Source organism: Aedes albopictus, chromosome 3 (genome assembly GCF_035046485.1).
Source record: "Aedes albopictus strain Foshan chromosome 3, AalbF5, whole genome shotgun sequence".
Lineage (NCBI taxonomy): Eukaryota > Metazoa > Arthropoda > Insecta > Diptera > Culicidae > Aedes > Aedes albopictus.
Genome location: NC_085138.1, coordinates 357,586,063 through 357,604,299, shown reverse-complemented (window position 1 = coordinate 357,604,299; position 18,237 = coordinate 357,586,063).

Below are 18,237 nucleotides of genomic sequence, written 5' to 3'. Positions count from 1 at the left end.
ACTGTCCTTCTAGAACCTCCCGCAAAGATAATATTGAAAGTTCCTGCAAGAAGTTTTATAGAAATTCCTTTGAGAGTTTGTTCCTCATAAACTTTTCCTGGGATTCTTTTGGATTTGTTTCTACGAGTTGTATCGAAGATTCCTGCAACAACTCCATCAAACATTCCACCAAAGAACATCTATGGAATTGCTCCCAAGATTGCTGTATTGTTTTCTTCAAGAATTCTTGCAGAATGACTACTTTTTAACCAAAAAATGTAGGCCGTTAGATAGAATTTCGTCAAACATTAAAAAAAAATCTTGCAATCTTGATTTCATTAATTATTTCTATAATTATGCCTTCAGAAATTTGTCCAAGGCAAGCACTCTTCCAACGGGTTCCTCCAAGATTCTTATTAGCTCATAGGATTCATTTTGAACATCTTTTAAGGATTTTATAAGAAAGTTGTGTTTCCCGGCAAACTTTTTCTTGCCTACATCATTTTTTGACGTTTCATGACCAAATCATCTTACGCAAATCGCTAGAAATCCGATTTTTCAAAAAATCTCAATTTCTCAAAGTTTTTTGCCTCATAAACCTTCCGTATATGAGAAAACTTACAGAACAAAACAAAGACGAATCAATTAGACGTTCGGTTCGTGAGTTATGAGCGGTCCCACGAAAGCCACTGCATTTTCATATTTATAGATTCCAAAGAGAAATCTTTCAAGAATTTTTCCAAAGATTTTTCGGAAATTTCATCATGGTTTCTCACAGATATATTTTTTTTTTTTTCAAATAAATGCATCTCCGGAGGAAGATGAACCCTTCTAGATTTTTTTTAGAAGTTTCTCTAGGATTCAGGTGATGTTTATTGAGGAACCTTCGACATTGTTTTCAACGACTCCAAAGATTCTGTTAGTGATTAATCCAAGGATTGATTTATGAGTTCTATCGAGGATTTCTTAAGCAATAATCCAGTAAATTGTTCAGAAATTCATCCAGGGATTGTTAATTTTATTTTTTTAATCTTTTATAACTCACGAATTAAAGCTGCATTTCACACTCCAGCTTATTTTTTACACTCCGGGGATTAATTCAGCAGTTCTTCCAAGGTTTTTGAAGGAATTCTTCAATGAATTCCGTCATGAATTCAATCAATGATTTATCAAGGATTATCTTGAAATTTTTTCTCAGAGTTATCTTCCAAAGGCTCCTTTGTAAGCAATTTCCTCCAAAATCTTTCAAGGAGTTCTTTTTAATCTTGCTGGTCAAACCGACCAGTCGTGTTTCACAATTCTTCAAGAAGTTCTTGCAAGAGTTTTCTGTGTAGTTTCTTAAAGATTTTTATCAACAATTTACCTAAATACTTTCCGAAATCGGTCCAGAGATTGCTTCAGAAAATCCTCCAAGCATTTACTTAAAAATTCTTCCAATTTTTCCTTTTGGAATCACTCTGGAATTCCTTTGAAGATACCTCTTAGAAAATCTCCAAAGAAATATTTCCAAGAATTCCTTAAAGAATTCCTAAAACAACTCCTTTGGAATTTCTCCTGAGATGCATTTAGGAATCTCTGCGATAATTTAGCCAATGGGGCATTTTGAGCACCGCTGGAAAATCACCTAAAATCTAGTATATTTTGCAAATACACTTTACAGCTCTAATACTGGTCTGATATTAGAGCGATTGAAACATTAGAATGAAGTTATTTAATTTCGTAGTAAATTAGAAAAATAAAATTTAAAATTGTTAGCCAAATTACCCCGCCGAGGGCTAAACAAAAACACCACATAAGACATCTCATGTTTAAATACCTTAGATGACTTTCAAATAAATTTGTTTTCCATGTACTTCAAGTTGATACTCTATGATTCAATATCATGCAAAGCAAATTGAGTTTGTATTATGTTAGGCGATTTAAATTCTTCATTGAAAATAGGGTGCTCATATTACCCCGATGGTTCAAAATCAACGCAAAAACAACACTTTTTTCAAAAATCATTTTTTGGCATATAAACACGATTGGACTTTGATATTTTTATGCAACTAGTGTAGTATTATCAGAATCATTCTGGTCATACGATGTGTAACAGATTCAACGTTGTTTTCGACTTTTGCTTGAGGTGGTCAAATTACCCCGATTTACCCTAAGTGAAACAGGATGGAATCAAATGGTACAAAACTTATAACACTTATTCGAAGAGGGTGTTCTGCTTCGAGGGTTCAAAAAGCCGCTACAAGAACTATTTCCCGGCAAGGAAACGACCAAATCTTCCACGCACACGGTCAGTATTTACTTCTCGTGCCGAATAACAATCTTCCGGCCAGGAAACTGCCGAATCTTTCCACGTGAATGAATCTGAAAGTTAAAATTGAGAAATTCCGTCGGAGTTATTTTCTGCCACCTTTTGCCTTTTAAAATTTTCCACAAGATTCCTTCTGTATTTTCTCGCGGAATTTTTGTTAGTATTGCTTCTTAAATTCATGAGTTTCACTCAGAATATTTCTCAGATGTTTTTGAGGAATTTCTTTTTGAGTTTTTCTTGGGATTTCTGAAGAAGTTCTTCGTGGGTTTTCTTCCATCAAAGATTTCTCCAGGATGTTTCCCAAACAGTTTGCAGGAGTTACACCCGGGACTATGGTTTCTCTCGGAATATTTCATGAAGGTTCTCGTGTGATTTCTCTTAAAGTTCCTCCCAATATGTTGTTTGGGGCAAGGTTTGGGATTCCTCCCGGAGTTCTTTTGTGATTCCTTGCTCTCGAAGGAGCTATTACTCAAATTTCTGATAGAGTTCTTCTTGCGATTTCCTTCACATATAATTTTCAAGCTTTTCCGCGTAGTTGTTTCTAGAATTTCTTGCAGTGATCCTTTTGAGTTTTTTTTTTAATATTTTGGTCTCACAGTTTTTTCCTGCAATCCCCCGAAATTTTAGATATTCCTTTTGGGATATCTCTCTTAGTTGCTTCCGAAGTTCGTTTAGGGATAGAAGTTATTGTTTTGGAAAACCTCCTGGGATAACCTAGGAAAGTGCTTGTAGGAAATTCCTGGAGAAATATACAAAACAAAGGAATACAGGTGAGATTTTACAAGGAACTCTGGGAAGACTTTTTGGAGTTTCTTATGCATTCCTGGAAAACTGGTACATCCTGGAAAAATCTACAAATAAATCCGGAAGGAAATATTAGGGAAATTTGAGAAGGAACTCTGAAAATCCTCTACGAGAAATCCCGGGAGGAACTTCAAAAGAAAAAAAAAGGAACTTCTGCAGAAACTACTGGGAAGGCATTCCGGAGAACCAGTAATAGTTATTCCTGAAGGAACGTTGGATAATGTTAGAAAGATCTTCGGAAGAAATCCAACGAGCAGCTCTAGAAACATGTCGAGAAAACTTCTGGAAGGTATCATAGAAGTACTCCTGCAGAGACCCTGTGAGAAACCCCTGAAGAAATACTGGGAGGGACTCCATTAGAAATTGCGGGAATAGCTCTTAGAAATTCCAGAAGGAACATCGGAAAAACTGGAAAAAATGGGGAGCTAATCCGAACTCATATAGAACTCTAGACTTCTATTTCGTTTGCAATTTACAGACTTTTAGGACTACTTCGTCTACATCTTACATACTCCTTCAGTCGAACACTAGACACTGAAGAAGCCTGTAAGTCGCAGATGAAAGAAGCCTATCTTTCCGAATATGAGCACAATAGTGAAATTAAAAGGAATGTGTTCGTCTCGTCCTTTCTAGTTTTTCTTTCAAAAACCATTCATTTCAATTTTTCTTTTTGGTGTAGAGTTTTTAAATTTTATTTCAAGCTGTCATTTGCAACAATGCTTCAAATTGGTTACTCTGCGCCCAAGGAAGTCTGATTTTTTTTCATTATGAAAAGATCCAGATCCGATCAAAGATAGAACACGTGACGCTCAGCATGCTGAATTTGGATAGTCTTGTCCGCGCTTCGGCTATTTGAAACCAGTTACGCTGTTAGGCTATTTGAAACAAGTTACGTATCTGGAGACACAACCCAAAGTAAGCAGAAACTCGTGGAACTGAATCGCTAGAAAGCATGGACCAGAACAATATGCAGAGATTTTAGTATCGTATCGTAATTCATAAACAGTATATCACATACCCTCACGTATTTCATAATTGAAGCTGCAGCAGAAGTCTTCTGCCTAACTAAGAGTCACATAGATGGACGCGCGAGCGGATAGGCAACGGTATGGTCCCGAGGTTGGTGGCAACGATCGCTTCCAGGGCCCATCACTCCACTCTGCATACCAGAACCGCGATTGGTATAAGTGAAGGCAATTTCCACGATCGTTTTATTAGCAACCTGCACGATTTCTTGCCGTTGTTGGTTGCTTATTGCTGGGTCGTGGCGCGGGTCCCATCTTCTGCACTGGTTTCAGATGTTTTTTTTTGTTTTCGTTTGCCGGCGTTGAGTGATTCGAGAGCAAACGTGGGGGCGTCGAGCGTTGAACGGTGATGCGGTTGTGTTTGCCCTGCGCTTCGGACAGGAAGGGACGACACACGGACACGGCGGGGTTGTGGATCTATCGGTCGAGTCATCACCAAACGTTTCGTTGTTGTGGACCATCATCATCATCGATCAACGCCGTGCTGCGTCGACGGTCGACGTGGCGGTCGAGGCAAAACCTTAATATGTTAATGACGTTGATGAAGTACTAATAAGTAGAGCCCATCATCGTGCGGTGACCTTCACGGCGTCAAATGGATGTGGTCCAACAATCGACATAATCTAGAGCACCGAGAGACAAATGGATGAGCAACATAAAACATCACTCCGTCAAAGCGCTCTCGGTTGAATGTTTGTCTAGCGGATTTACTTCATATGACACATGTTGTAGAGCGTCAAGGATTTCATCGTTGATGGCTTCTAAGATTTGTGCCTCTGATCTGGATTATGTGGATTAATTGCTATGTGTTTGTATTTCTTGAACAGTTTTAGGAATTTAAATCAAATCGTTATTGTATTATATGACGATATCACACATTCGTGTTGACAAAATGTTTTCAAAATGTTCTTTTGCTTGATCAGTTTATTTTCTAGTGTTCTTATAATTACATACCAATTGCTATAGAATTTGTTGTTCAACTTAGTATTCTGTCCCTCCATCGTTTTAACAGCGAACTACCAATTCTGAATTCGAACATTGCGTAACAAGCATGAAAAAAACTAAGGAAATAAAAGAAATTATTATCGCGAAAATAGCGGAAATCGAATTCAGACACCCTCAGCAAGGCCTGAATAGCTAACCGTATATCAGCTTTGTTGTAGAAGTCCCATATGTCATGTCATCGTTGAACCTCAATTAGTAATCATTTAATGCAAAATCTATTATCATCTTTCATCGCTCTATCGGAATGCTGCTCATTCATCTAAATATCGATTCCAAGGATGTTTCAACACCTGACCCCTTCCCGATTGCAAGTATGCAAATAATTTATCCAATTAAAATAATGATACACCGCGAACCCGACAAACATCGCAAAGATCAATTTTTGGCAATGCGCAACGCAAAAAAAAAGCGATCCCGACATAAACGGATTAATAAATTCATCAAGTTCAATATCATAGGCGGTCTTCACGGGTAAACCCAAACAATACTCTGGCACCTTGCACCGTACCAGTGCCAACGAAAATGGCTAGTGCTGCTAGCAGCCGGTGGTGGTATGAGGTTGATGAAGGCTAGCAAAAAATCACGTCAAATTGAACAAAAAACGTCGGCACATAACCGTTGTCGGGTTATATTTGCAGGGGTTAGATTTTGATGATTTATTTGAAGGTCCATAGAAAGTGACACCACACCGTGATGAGTTTATTATGCGTCAGATTTTGGTTCACCTGCAAGATGTGTTTAGCATTTGAATTGAATTCGGGCAGCATGTTTTGCCTTTCTCGTACTCTAAGTGTACTGGAAAGGCTATATGTTCACTCCAAAACCGATGTTTCGATAGGAAGCACGGAGGATCGAGTTACATATACCAATCAACTCAGTTCGAATTGAGGTGATGTCTGTATGTGTGTATGTATGTCTGTGCGCAATAATAGTTCACGTAATTTCATGGCACTTCCCTTTGGCTGATTTTAATTTCAGCTCGAATTGAACTGGAATTTTACTGCATTGTTTGTTATGGAAACTGGGTTGAATCGGTTAATGCGTTGAGAAGTTATGGCCATTTAAGGGATCCGGGACCATTTGGGCTTCGGCGAACTTATGTAACTTTAGCAAAAAGTCCACATAAGTTCATGGCAGTTAAAGTTAGCTGCTAAAGACTGCGTAGCCACTAAAAAGTCACAGTCCTTTACTATAAGTGATCCTTAACCGGATATAGGAGAAGATCTGAAGATCAGATGGCAAAACGTAGGATTCCGTTCCGAAAGATCATGTGATCCACGACAGCATTTTACTCTCACTGCCAATGACATTAGTAGATAGTGCTAATGGACCTTAGGCCCCGCTTATAAACCACGTAGACTTTTTGGGTGGATGTGGGGGAGGGGGGATCTGGCCAAAGTCTACGCTCCATACAAATTTAATATATATGTAAGGACATCTGAGATGGCCATCATTTGGTTGATGTGGTTTATGAGCTGCTCTTTAGAATACTGTAGATTAGTTTTTCAAATTAATCAACATTGAAGATTTACATAAATATCCAGATTTGTAGTTTTCAATCACGTTAATTACTTTGTAAAGCAATAAATGTGATCAACAATATTGCAATCGTAGTGTCAGTTAACTTCATAGACTCAACCAACTCAATGCAAATATAATCTGTTACTTTTACGAACCGAAACGGTAGCTCAATTTGCTGCCATCAAAAAGCAGCATAAAACTACTAAATCCAACATTCACAAACGTTAATCAGATGAGATAACTTAATTTTATACACCGCTGGCTGGTGCCATTCACATAAAAAACCAGAGAGAGGTGGTAAAAAAATTGCACGACCTAAAACAGACATCAAACTGATCACAGCCGAGCGTCGCCGGTTTAGTTTGTTCACACTGACTGAATGTAGCTACTTCCCATGGAAGCTTGTTCCCAGTCAGCAGAGGTATGTAGCACAGCCCAATGGAGAGGTGATATCGTTAGGGTAAATTTGAAGAAACGGCATCTCGAACAAACGACCCTAACTGCGAACAAAAATCCGAACGGTGACCTTTCACCAAATCAGCGGAACGATGCTGTCCGTCGTCATCAAATTGACATAGGTACCTAGCAGCACAGCAACGCGCGCACATCCGCAGTTGGAGAGTTTTCTACGATGAATGGACTCGGACGTTTGCCACTTGAGCTCCTGCTATTGAAATTTTGGAACACTAAAACACAAAAGCTCGATCTAAGAATTTGACTACACATGTATGTCTGTATACGTCTTCCATTGAAAAGATGTTGACCACCCATGACGGGGTGCATTCTTGTTGTGATGAGTCAAATTGTGAAGGCACGCTCCTTCAAGGTCGGTACACTGAAACCTTCATTGAGGTAGGATCAATTTAGGAAAAACCTATTTAGGTTCCTCCATTTAGGTAACGTTACCTAAATGGAATTTGATTGTGTTCAGAGCAGTTGGAATACTCAAGATTATAGATAAAGTTGGTTTACGGAAACAGGCAGAATTAAGAGTTAAGGGACGTTTACGGAGTGTTTAAGGGTTAGAAGCTCAAGAGTTTCCGACAGCTCCCTGGAGTTTTGGCCATCTGATCTACAGGCGTAATCACTGATTTATTGGATCATTATGAATGAAATTTATGCTCACACAGCCTCATGTTGCCATGTGTTGTCAAGTGGTGAGTTCGTTGTCAGTTTTTGGATCTCCAAGAACATCCTTGCGTATAGGTCATCGAATCTTCCAATGATTCTTTAAGGTTCTTCAAGAACTTGCTTGAGTATAGGTAATCGAATCTACGAGGACTACTAATTGTATCTAAGAGGTGAAACATCAAGAAATCCCATTGCAATTTTACATACAAACTTTGGAAGCACAAATTTGACGAATGAAGCATCGAACCAAGCCGCACTTGTTAATCATGGCTTTGCTCACTCGTAAAAAGAGGCAGCTTTTGCAAATCGAGCGCATTTGTTTACGATTTTTTAAGATTGGTGCTCTTGAAAACGTGAGTAGGGACCAAAGTCGGCCATTGTGGCAGCCATATTTGTATCCTCTGATGTTTCTCCTTAAGAATGAGGTTTATATACTCACACAGCCCCAGGCATCTCTGTTCTATCAAGTGGTGGGTTCTATCATTGTATAGGAGTATCCGAGAATTCCCTGAAGTTAAAGCCATCTGATTCACAAGTTTAATCAGTAATCTATTCGAGCATTATGAATGAAATTTATGCTTATACAGCCTCATACAGTGAAAGAAATTTATGCTTACACAGCCTCATATAGTGATGAGTTCATTGTCAGTTTCCTCCCAGAACTTCCTTGAAAATAGGTCATCGGATCTACTAACGTATTAGGTTGGTTTTATGAGATTTACGACTAAGGTTCATACTCACACAACCTCAGGTAACTATGATCTATCAAGATTTGAGTTCGAAGAATCTTTAAGGGTCTTCAAGAACTCCCTTGAGTATAGGTCATCGAATCTATGAGGGCTACAAGTTGTATCTAAGAGCATTAAGAATGAGGTTTATACTCACACAGCTCCAGGCGTGTGTGTTCTATTAAGTGGTGGGTTCTATGATTGTATAGGAGTACCCGAGAACTCTCTGGAGTTAAGGCCATCTGATCTACAACTGTAATCAGTGATCTATTTGAGCATTATTAATGAAATTTATGCTTACACAGCCTCATGTAGCTATGTGCTATCAAGAACTTCCTTGAGTTCAGGCCATCGGATCTACTAACGAATTTGGTTGACTCTAACAGACTAACGTTATAGAGGAAAATTTAAATGGGCTTCTATATCCCCATGGAACCGCTCTGAAGACAATTAAGATGCTTTGAAACGCTTTGAAACGCCTCTAGAACCACCATGAAAAATCTTCATGAAATTTACCTGAGAGCCTCTAGACCCCCTGAAATCCCTCTAAAATCTTCTGAAACGCCCTGAAACGCATTGAAATGCCCTGAAACGCCTCTAAAACCCCTATGAAACCTGCGAGAAATTCACCTGTGAGCATCTGAAGCCCTGAATCGCTGTGAGCCTCTGAAGCTCCTGAATCGCCCTGAAACGCATAAGAACGCCCTAAAACGCCTTGACACGCTTTGAAACGCTATGAAACGCCTCTAAAACCCCCTACAAAACGTTCATGAAATCATCTGAAGCCCCTAAAACACCCGTGAAACCTCCTGAAACGCATTGAAACGCCTTTAAACGCTTTGAAACGCCTCTGAAAACCCCATGAAAACTCCGTGAAATTCACCTGCGAGCCTCTGAAGTTCCCTTAAGACCCCCTTAAGCTTTCGAAACGCTTTGAAACGCCTCTTAAACCCTTTTTAAAGCCTGCGTGAAAGAGAGCCTCTAAAGCCCCCTGAAACTCATGTGAAACCACCTGAAACGTTTTGAAATGTCTTGAAACGTTTTTAAGCGCCTTGAAACGTTTTGAAATGTCTTGAAACGTTTTGAAACGCCTTGAAACGTTCTGAATCGCCTTGAAACGTTTTGAAATGCCTCTGAAACTTTTATGAAACCTACGAGAAATCTATCTGCGAGCCTAAGACCCTCCTGAAACCTCCTGGGATGCCCTGAATCGCTTTGAAACGCTATGAAACACCTCTTAAACCCCTATTAACCCTCGTCGTTCATCAGGGTCATTGTGACCCCAAAACGTGCACTACGTCAGTGAGGTGAGCGTAAGCTAATGCACGAAGAAGTTTGAACCTCCGTCAAATTCACCTGCGACCCTGTGAAACCTCCCGAGACCTCTTGAAAGGCCATGAAACGCATTGCGCATTGCGGCCATGAAACGGTGCGGCTCTGTGGTCGTGTGGCTAGGGTCACCAAGCTCTTAGTCACATCGTGCTGAGGAGCGTGGGTTCGATTCCCGCCGCAGCTGTCAGGAAAAGTTTTCAGCTGTGCCACTGGGCCTTGAATGCTAGTCCGTTGTCTAGTGTCGTGCTTCCTTCAAAGAGCGAAAAGCTCACTGGAAGCATTGAACGTGTCCGTGTCTTTTCCAAAAACACCTTGAAACGCTTTGAAACGCCCTGAAACCCCTATGAAACCTCCGTGAAGCACACCTGAGAAATTCTGAAGCCCCACAAAAACTCTCTGAAACCTCCTGAACCACATTGAAACACCTCTGAAACACAAATGAAGTTCATGTGAAACGCACCTGAAAGCCTCTGAAGCCCCCTAAAATACTTCTGAAACCTCCTGAAACGCCCTAAAACGCCTGGAAACGCCGCTGACCCTTCCCCATTAAAACTCTCTTGAAATCCCTCTGACCATTCTCTGCCGCTATCATGGACGCGTGTCAAGTTTTGCCATTGTCGCTATGAACAAGCGTCTTAAAGATTGAAGTCTTCATTCAATTGAAATAGATATTTTTAGAGAAACCTAAAAAGACGTAATCCAGGATAATCCATGATTGCCGTTGGTGAAACATTGCGACTCAAACTGAAACTCATTTTACACAGAATTGAACTGACGGATAACCTCTTTATGTGAGAAATTTGGCTTATTGAAAACCGCAAATAGAAAAAAAAAACTGTACACGACTCCTGGGAGAAAAATGCACTGCAATCTCAATCCCGAACAAAACATGCAGCTTCCTCCCTCATATGAAAACTTCATTACGATGGTTGCTTGCTTTTTTACGAATTGGGATTTTTCTGCCAAAAACACACCGTGTGACCGGAGCCCAAATTACATGCTTCAACTGAAGTTCAACACTTTTACTTTTTGCCCTGGTGGTGCACTTTACCGTACTGTGCGGGTTTGTAGCGCAAAAAAAAACTAACTGATCGCCACGCCGATCGCCGTGGGAGTTTTTCCAACTCTCCTCCATCATCGCCAGGCCAGACTAGAAGAGCTGCAGTTGTTTGTCGGCGGCGGCGGCGCAGTTGTTTCGCGCTTTGCTTTGAGAGTTCAAGTTTCAAGTACCGCGTCGTCGCGTTGGGGCCGGTTGCCTCTACTACGAGGGGTCCAGTTTGGATGCGTGCGTCATGATTTATTACGACGACGACGGTGACGGTTCTTGCTCACGTGTGGTGCTGGCTGGCAGTCCGCACAGGAACGTATCAATTTTCGCTGATTACCGGATTGAGTTTCGCATTTTTGGTGCTGTGGCGGGGAATGCGGTCGGCATAACTGCTGCCCATTCTGATTAGACTCAAGAAATATGGTGGTGCGTGATTAAATCTTCCTCTATTAGGTGCCGAAATCCGACTGAGACATTTAAATACCATGCTTGGTTAGATTATGACGACACGAATGTGTCTGGTAACTGTTTTGCTCTAGTGCTACATAACGACACTGGTTTGGGATGTACAGTATGCGGCAGGAAAAAATGCGAAAGTGTTTTTCAACTTCAAACCTCATTTTCGTCCATTTGACATTAACCAATCTATGTTTCAACGTTCCATGATCTATAATAGGCTAGTTTCTGAAAAGTTAATTAAAAAATTTCCCATTTTGGTCACTAACCTTTACAGGGCGGCGCCTGAAGATGAAGACAACCAGAATTTTCAAACCGCAAAAAATCGCACAGGTCGCTAAATTTCGCATCTGATAAAACAAAATTTTTGATTTTCTCTACAATATCATCAAATATATGTACTTATTTCATCTGGTATGTGAAACTACATGGATCTGGATCAGTGTGGTCTGGTTGTTCATCGAATTTGAGCTAATTTTGTTACTGTTATAGTCATTTTGTTTAATGACCATTGGGCGCGCAGTTTATTGATATCCGCTTATTAGGCCTACATTATCACATGTTAAACATCAAATATATTCATTTTTATTTTTCAGTGCTAGAATATAGACATTGACTGGTATACTGTCATGAAAAAATACACATATATAGTTATGGACATCCCTAAGCTCTACCCACGATCTACGGTCTCTACCATCGTGGACTAGATGCTGACCAGGCACTTAGCAAACCGCCATGAACACCAACACTTGGCGACAACGAACTTTGGACGACGAGCATACAGTTGCTGACAACGCAGTCAGCAATCCACCATGAGGACCGACCGTTGGCAACATCGAAGCCCCGAGCGACGCGTGTCAATGCCCCTGGAACGGCAACGGTCACCAATACTTCGATCGACGCAATCCAGGCCAACATCATCCGATGGCCTTTCGCTGATGCCAGCAAGATTCTCATCGAGCCCCACCGGAGGACGCAGGTGCGCCCTCAGCCCAGGTGGTCGAGGCCAGTCAGTCAGGAGGAAACCTTGAGTGCGAGCAGTTAGAAGTTCTAAGTGAAGTCTGATAGAAAAGTGTGGCCTTCAGCCGTAGGAAAGACTTATGTAGCAAGTGAAAAATGAATGATTAATAAAATTCGGGACTTAGTGTTCATAAGTGAAGAAAAAGATTTCTTTTTAAAAAGTCAGATGTGAAGTCCCGTACATTTGTATATATCCTATATTTAGCGTGTAATAGTGCCTTGAACTTTTCGCATTTTTTCCTGCCGCACCCTGTAGTCTGGCTTCCAATCTAACGCTTGTTTGCAGATTTCGTTTCCGCCCCTGCGTAGATTGGGGCTGACCCACCTCCACTTTCGCTCTCGAGTTTCTGTCGTTATGGCTAGTGTGACACTCGCAACGCCTCCCGTGTGAATCAAATGGAGCTGTCACTTCTACGAGCGGAAAAATAGTCCGTGCTATTATTCCGTAAGCAAAAGTAACGTTTCTCTCCATACTGGATCAGTTGTCAAAATTACTTGCGGAAAAAGGTGGAATTTTACTTGAGCGCTCTACTTGGCAACAGGAAACTTGGCTTTATGGGCTTTTGAGACATCGACGATGGAGCTCCATATTGGAGATCCAACTGTGAGGCCATCACGCGCGAATTATATACCGCAGCCTTCTGTTAATGAAGACCTGCAGCTGTTGAGTGTTCTCCGCTGATACACACCAAGCTTCACTGGCGTACAGCAGCACAGACGTTCGAGTTGAAAATTCAGATTTTGGTGCGTCGACTAATCTGGTTGTTTTCCATACATTTCCTTTACTCGCAAAAGCAGCCCTCACTTTCCTGATCCGTGCACCTATGTTGAACTTGCTATCGCCGTCGGCCGTCATTTGACTACCAAGATATTGGAAACTTTCAACATTCTCCACTGCTTGCCCAGCTACCTTGAAGCTGGAAGGGTTGACCGTGTCTACATCTAACGATTTGGTCTTGTTGACGATAGTACCTAAGACCTGTCGCCGAGGAGCAGATCATCGAGATTCCCGAATAAAAAATACAGTAGAAAAAAAACGAACGTTGTATTGTAACAGTACTAATTAGAACCATATTGTTACAATAGACACCACTGTAAAAATAAAAATACAAAAACAATAAGATGTAATGTAGTCACCATACAGTGAATTGTAAACAAGATTTTTAAAATATATTATACAGGTTGTTAAGTATCGTAACAATACAAAAAAATATTTTTCTCCATATATATATTTTTACAAAACCATACATTTCATTGTAAATAAATTGTTCGAAATACTGATACGTGGGCTCCTATACCGTACATTTTATGATACATGTATAATTTCAAACAATAAAATGTACCGTAAATATATTGTTTTTAATTGTAATTTCACTACTGGATACATTTAATCAAATGGTTTTGGAATGGTTCTCTTTTGTTATGTTGTACTGTTTTACATTGCATAAACCATATAATGTTATATTATCTCATTATGTTCCTTCTGTTAATGGCATCTTAGGCTTTCTATCCAAACTAACCTAAACTCGTCTAAGTCTGAGTAGTCTAATCAGAGACATTAACAGTTGAAGCTTAGGCTCCCATGTCCCACCAGCCAGATAACTGGGTTTTGCAAACTAAGCATTATTTGTGGCAACACTTTGAGCGGCATGATGGAACCACAGAGAAACAGACGTCACACTCGCGTTGCTTCCCATGGATCACCTTTTAAAATGTTGATTCAAATCAAGGTTGCGATCATTCATTTGCAAAGATTTACATTCATTTGCTATTATCTTAGTTCAGAAGCATGCTATCGAAAAACAATGTATGGATGAATTGAACCTTGTAGTTTTATCTGAAAGTTTGCCGAATAACATTGGGGTCGCAAACGTATGCCAAAGTCGTGAGTAAGCTGTGAAGGCAACTCTCCACGCGGTGAATGTAAATTTCATTCACGCTGTGGAAAGTTGCCTTCACAGCTCGCTCACGACTTTGGTATGCGTGTGCGACCCCAATGTTATTCGGCAAACTTTCAGATAAAACTACAAGGTTAAATTCATCCATACATTGTTTTTCGATAGCATGCTCCTGAACTGAGATAATAGCAAATGAATGTAAATCTTTGCAAATGAATGGTCGCACCCTTGATTCAAATATTCAGTAGTGGGACGATTGACCACTCGCGGCGCTAGTTTGTTTTTGCTCCTGTTTGACGTTTGCTTACTATCGCCATCTAGTGCCGGCCCGGCCAAACACAGTACGTTTAGCATTGGGTGATTACGTTTTTGTGAAGATATTTTTTTAACGAAATTTGTTCTAAGTGTTACGACTGTTTCTCTGTGATGGAACTATGCCGAGTGCGCTAAATATTATTAGACCACTAATGTAGTTGCATGAAGTAAGTGAGGAGGTACATAAGTATCATTACAGCGTGCTTAACCGTTATTGCAATATTGAGGCTCCAGTTTGACTAAAGTTTGAAATACGTAACAACTCATAAGAAAACTGTCAAGTTCGATTCAAATATAAGTTGGGTTAAAAAGCGAACCCGCAGACGAACCTATATTAGAAGTCATTTCAGTGTTCTGTCCAGTCCATATGTTAAAGATGGTTCTACGTCAAAGATAAATCGCATTTTATTCGGTTGTGGTAGAAGGCAAGTTCACATGAGAGAAGGGGAGAAAACTCCCCTAAATGAAAATACAGAAAGAATAGTGTTGAACTCATCCACTGATTTACGGTAATCTGACCTGCGTCTTTCCGGGTTGACCTACATTCGTGTTCCTCTCATCGCACTCTATATACCTAGCCCGCCATATGTATCACTTGGATCTGGAGTCCTTAGGACACTTGGTTTACTACTTATTCAAACATTTTATTGACCTTAAATCTCACTTTAAATCGATGTTTCAACTTATTCAGTTTTTTCTCTTTCCCTTCCTTTGCAACAAAAAAGTCACGAACATCAACAAAACAAAGCACGGACAAATCTAAAACTGAATAAAAAATTAAAAATGCACGGAAAATAATATTTCGGAATAGTGAATGATTTAAACGTAAGAAAAGCTGTATAATATATTGTTACATACAGATCGAATGTATATGTATAGTAGCTACAATGTGCACAGCTTTTAGTGAACCATTCCATTACAATACACTTTATTGTAGCTGGTACACTGTATGGTACAGGAATGGTTTTCACCAAATACCCTATGGTTCGTTTTTATCCGGGTTGCTCTGCATATCAGAGCGCCGTTGAGCTAAGTAGGAGAGCAACGTCATTAACCAACTTGAAGTCATTCAGGTGCTCCATGGTAATGGGCTACCACACCAACCCACGATTTGGTTTTCGCTCCATAGATTTTCCACGCTTCTACCTTCCGGAATATCCTTCCTCCTCGACGAAGGATCTTTCCTCCGCAGCATCTTCTAGTCGGCTTGTGTTGAGTCGGTGCCCGATTTTCTCCTCCTGTCGATGTATCTTAGCAATGCGCAACCGGACTTCGCCGATTAGGAGATGATGGTCGGACGCAATGTCGGTGCTACGTTTGTTCCGCGCATCAACGGCTTCGTCTCCATTTTCGGCTGATGCAGATGTGGTCGATTTGATTTTCCGTGACGTCATTATGGGAGACCCATGTTGCTTTGAGCACTAGTCGATGAAGTAAGAGAAATCTCCCAATCACCATGTCATTATTGCCACAAAACTCTGCAAACAGCTCTCCGTTCTCGCTCATTCCTCCGAGACCATGGCGTCCCATGACGTGCTCATAGTCCGAGTTTTCGGAATCAACCTTCGCGTTGTAGTCGCCTATGAGGGTCTTGATATAACCTTTCGGAATCTTGTCCACGACAGCATCAAGTTGGTTGTAAAAGTTCTCTTTGTCTAGCAATTCGGCAGCATCGGTTGTCACGTACCATTGGATCATAGTAAGGTTTTGAACCCGTGTTACAATTATTCTCTCATTAATAGGTTCTCACCTCATGAGCGCAGCGTGGGCCTGAGCGCTGAGCAGGAAAACAACTCCACGGTGGCAAGGAGCGTGTTCACCTCGTAGGACAGAGTATGTATAGCAGAATTTTACCCGACGCTAATCTGTGTGCTCCAAAGTTCGGCCAACGGACTTCGCTCAGTACTACGATCTCTAGCTTCATACGGCATGCCTCATTGGGTAGTTGTGTCAGTTTACCCTGCTGGGCTAAGGTTAATTCATTTTATGTTCCAATTCTTGCCCGTTGTTTGCGCTGAAAGTCTTTGCCGTTGAATCAGTTCGTAAGCTTCCATTTTCGGTTTCTGTAATGGTTTTTGGGTTTCGAGAACAGTAGGCTGTTTGCCTAAGATCCACTGTTCATCGTGGTGGGGCTGCCACCTTAGCTATAGCTTCCGGTGGAGGAGCATTTCATACTCAGCCGCTGGATGCCTGTTCAGACGCTGTTTGAGCCACACCTCCTTTGTGAACAGACGCTCGGGACGTCGGCAGTCAAAAGGACAACAGTGTCCCAGGCAGCACTACCAGCTAAGCACACAACTCTTAGCTGGCAGTCTTTGTCATCGCTTGACCCGTAGAAGCATGAGGTGAGGACCATAGCTATGTTGGACGCTCCCCTTATCGACTCACCGTTTTGCAGTCCTCTATCACCTAACGAACACTATAAATATCTCCTATCCATGGAACGTATCACCGACCCAACGGTGACTCCCAGATCTTCTATGCTTTCCGTCTAATAAATACGCCGTGCGGGTTGTGGGGACGCATAGTGCTCTCCGTCTCTAGCAGCAACAACCATCACATTCTATCATTCCTTTCTCTTCCTAACTGACTATAAGGACTTGGCCGGTGCCGTTATTGATCAAAAATGTAGGCATGAGCTGCTTAAATTGCACTTAGAAAATAGGTGGAGTATCGCAGCCCTTGTTTATTTGGATCTCAGTGCAACTGGTACCAGCTCAGATCAATCACGGAGGGAGGAGCAACCCTTGACATGCAGGGTCAGATTTGATCGTTGAACGTCTCTTTAACTTTTACCTTTAAGAAATTACGTTACGCAAAAGTTGACCATTTGCAATAACCTCCCCCCCCTCGCCCCTATGTCACACTTTTTGTATGGGACCTCCAAAACCTTAGGTCTTCTGAAAAACCATCCCCATAAAATCTCTAAGACTTTTAAGCTCTTTTATCACCGCCCCTTTCAATCACTCATTTGAGGAAGATCGTAGCAGCACATAACATAAGTGGAACTCCATGGTCAGAGCGAAGGAAAAAGTTGTATCCTTTTCCAGCACGCGAAACTGTTATATCTTTCAGAAAAGGCGTGGAAATGTCACTTATTTTGGTAAACAAAAAACATCTGATCCAACCAGTATTCCAGTTTTGGCAAAGAATACAGGAACGAAGATTGGCATCTGAGATATGCGCAAAACTAGCTGCTGGAAATCCACTTATTCATGTTGTCATAAATTCATTGAAACCTTCAAAATAACGCATCTACGTTCCACATATCGATCTCCCTTTAAGGACAGACTTGTTAGAATCCCAATATGGCCACCACAATGACCGACTTTGACACCTACTCACGATTTTGAGGGCACAAATCTCTTCGTAAACAAAACCAGCGCATCTGAGCTTCATATTTTAAGCTTATTACAAGTGAGCAAGAACAGAATAATAATATGCATTGTAGTTTGAAGCTTGCTTCTTGAGATTTGTGCGTCTGAAGTTTTGATGCACTGTTGAACCGGGATTTCAAGACGTTTGTCCTTAAATTTAAAGCCAAAACGTGCTTTCGACTTGAGTTTACAAAGGTTTATTACAATTTATGTCCTATTTTAGATCTCCACGTGCTGCCAGTCTAGATCTATGAGGTCTTTGTTTTACTTCACTGCAATGAAAAATGGTG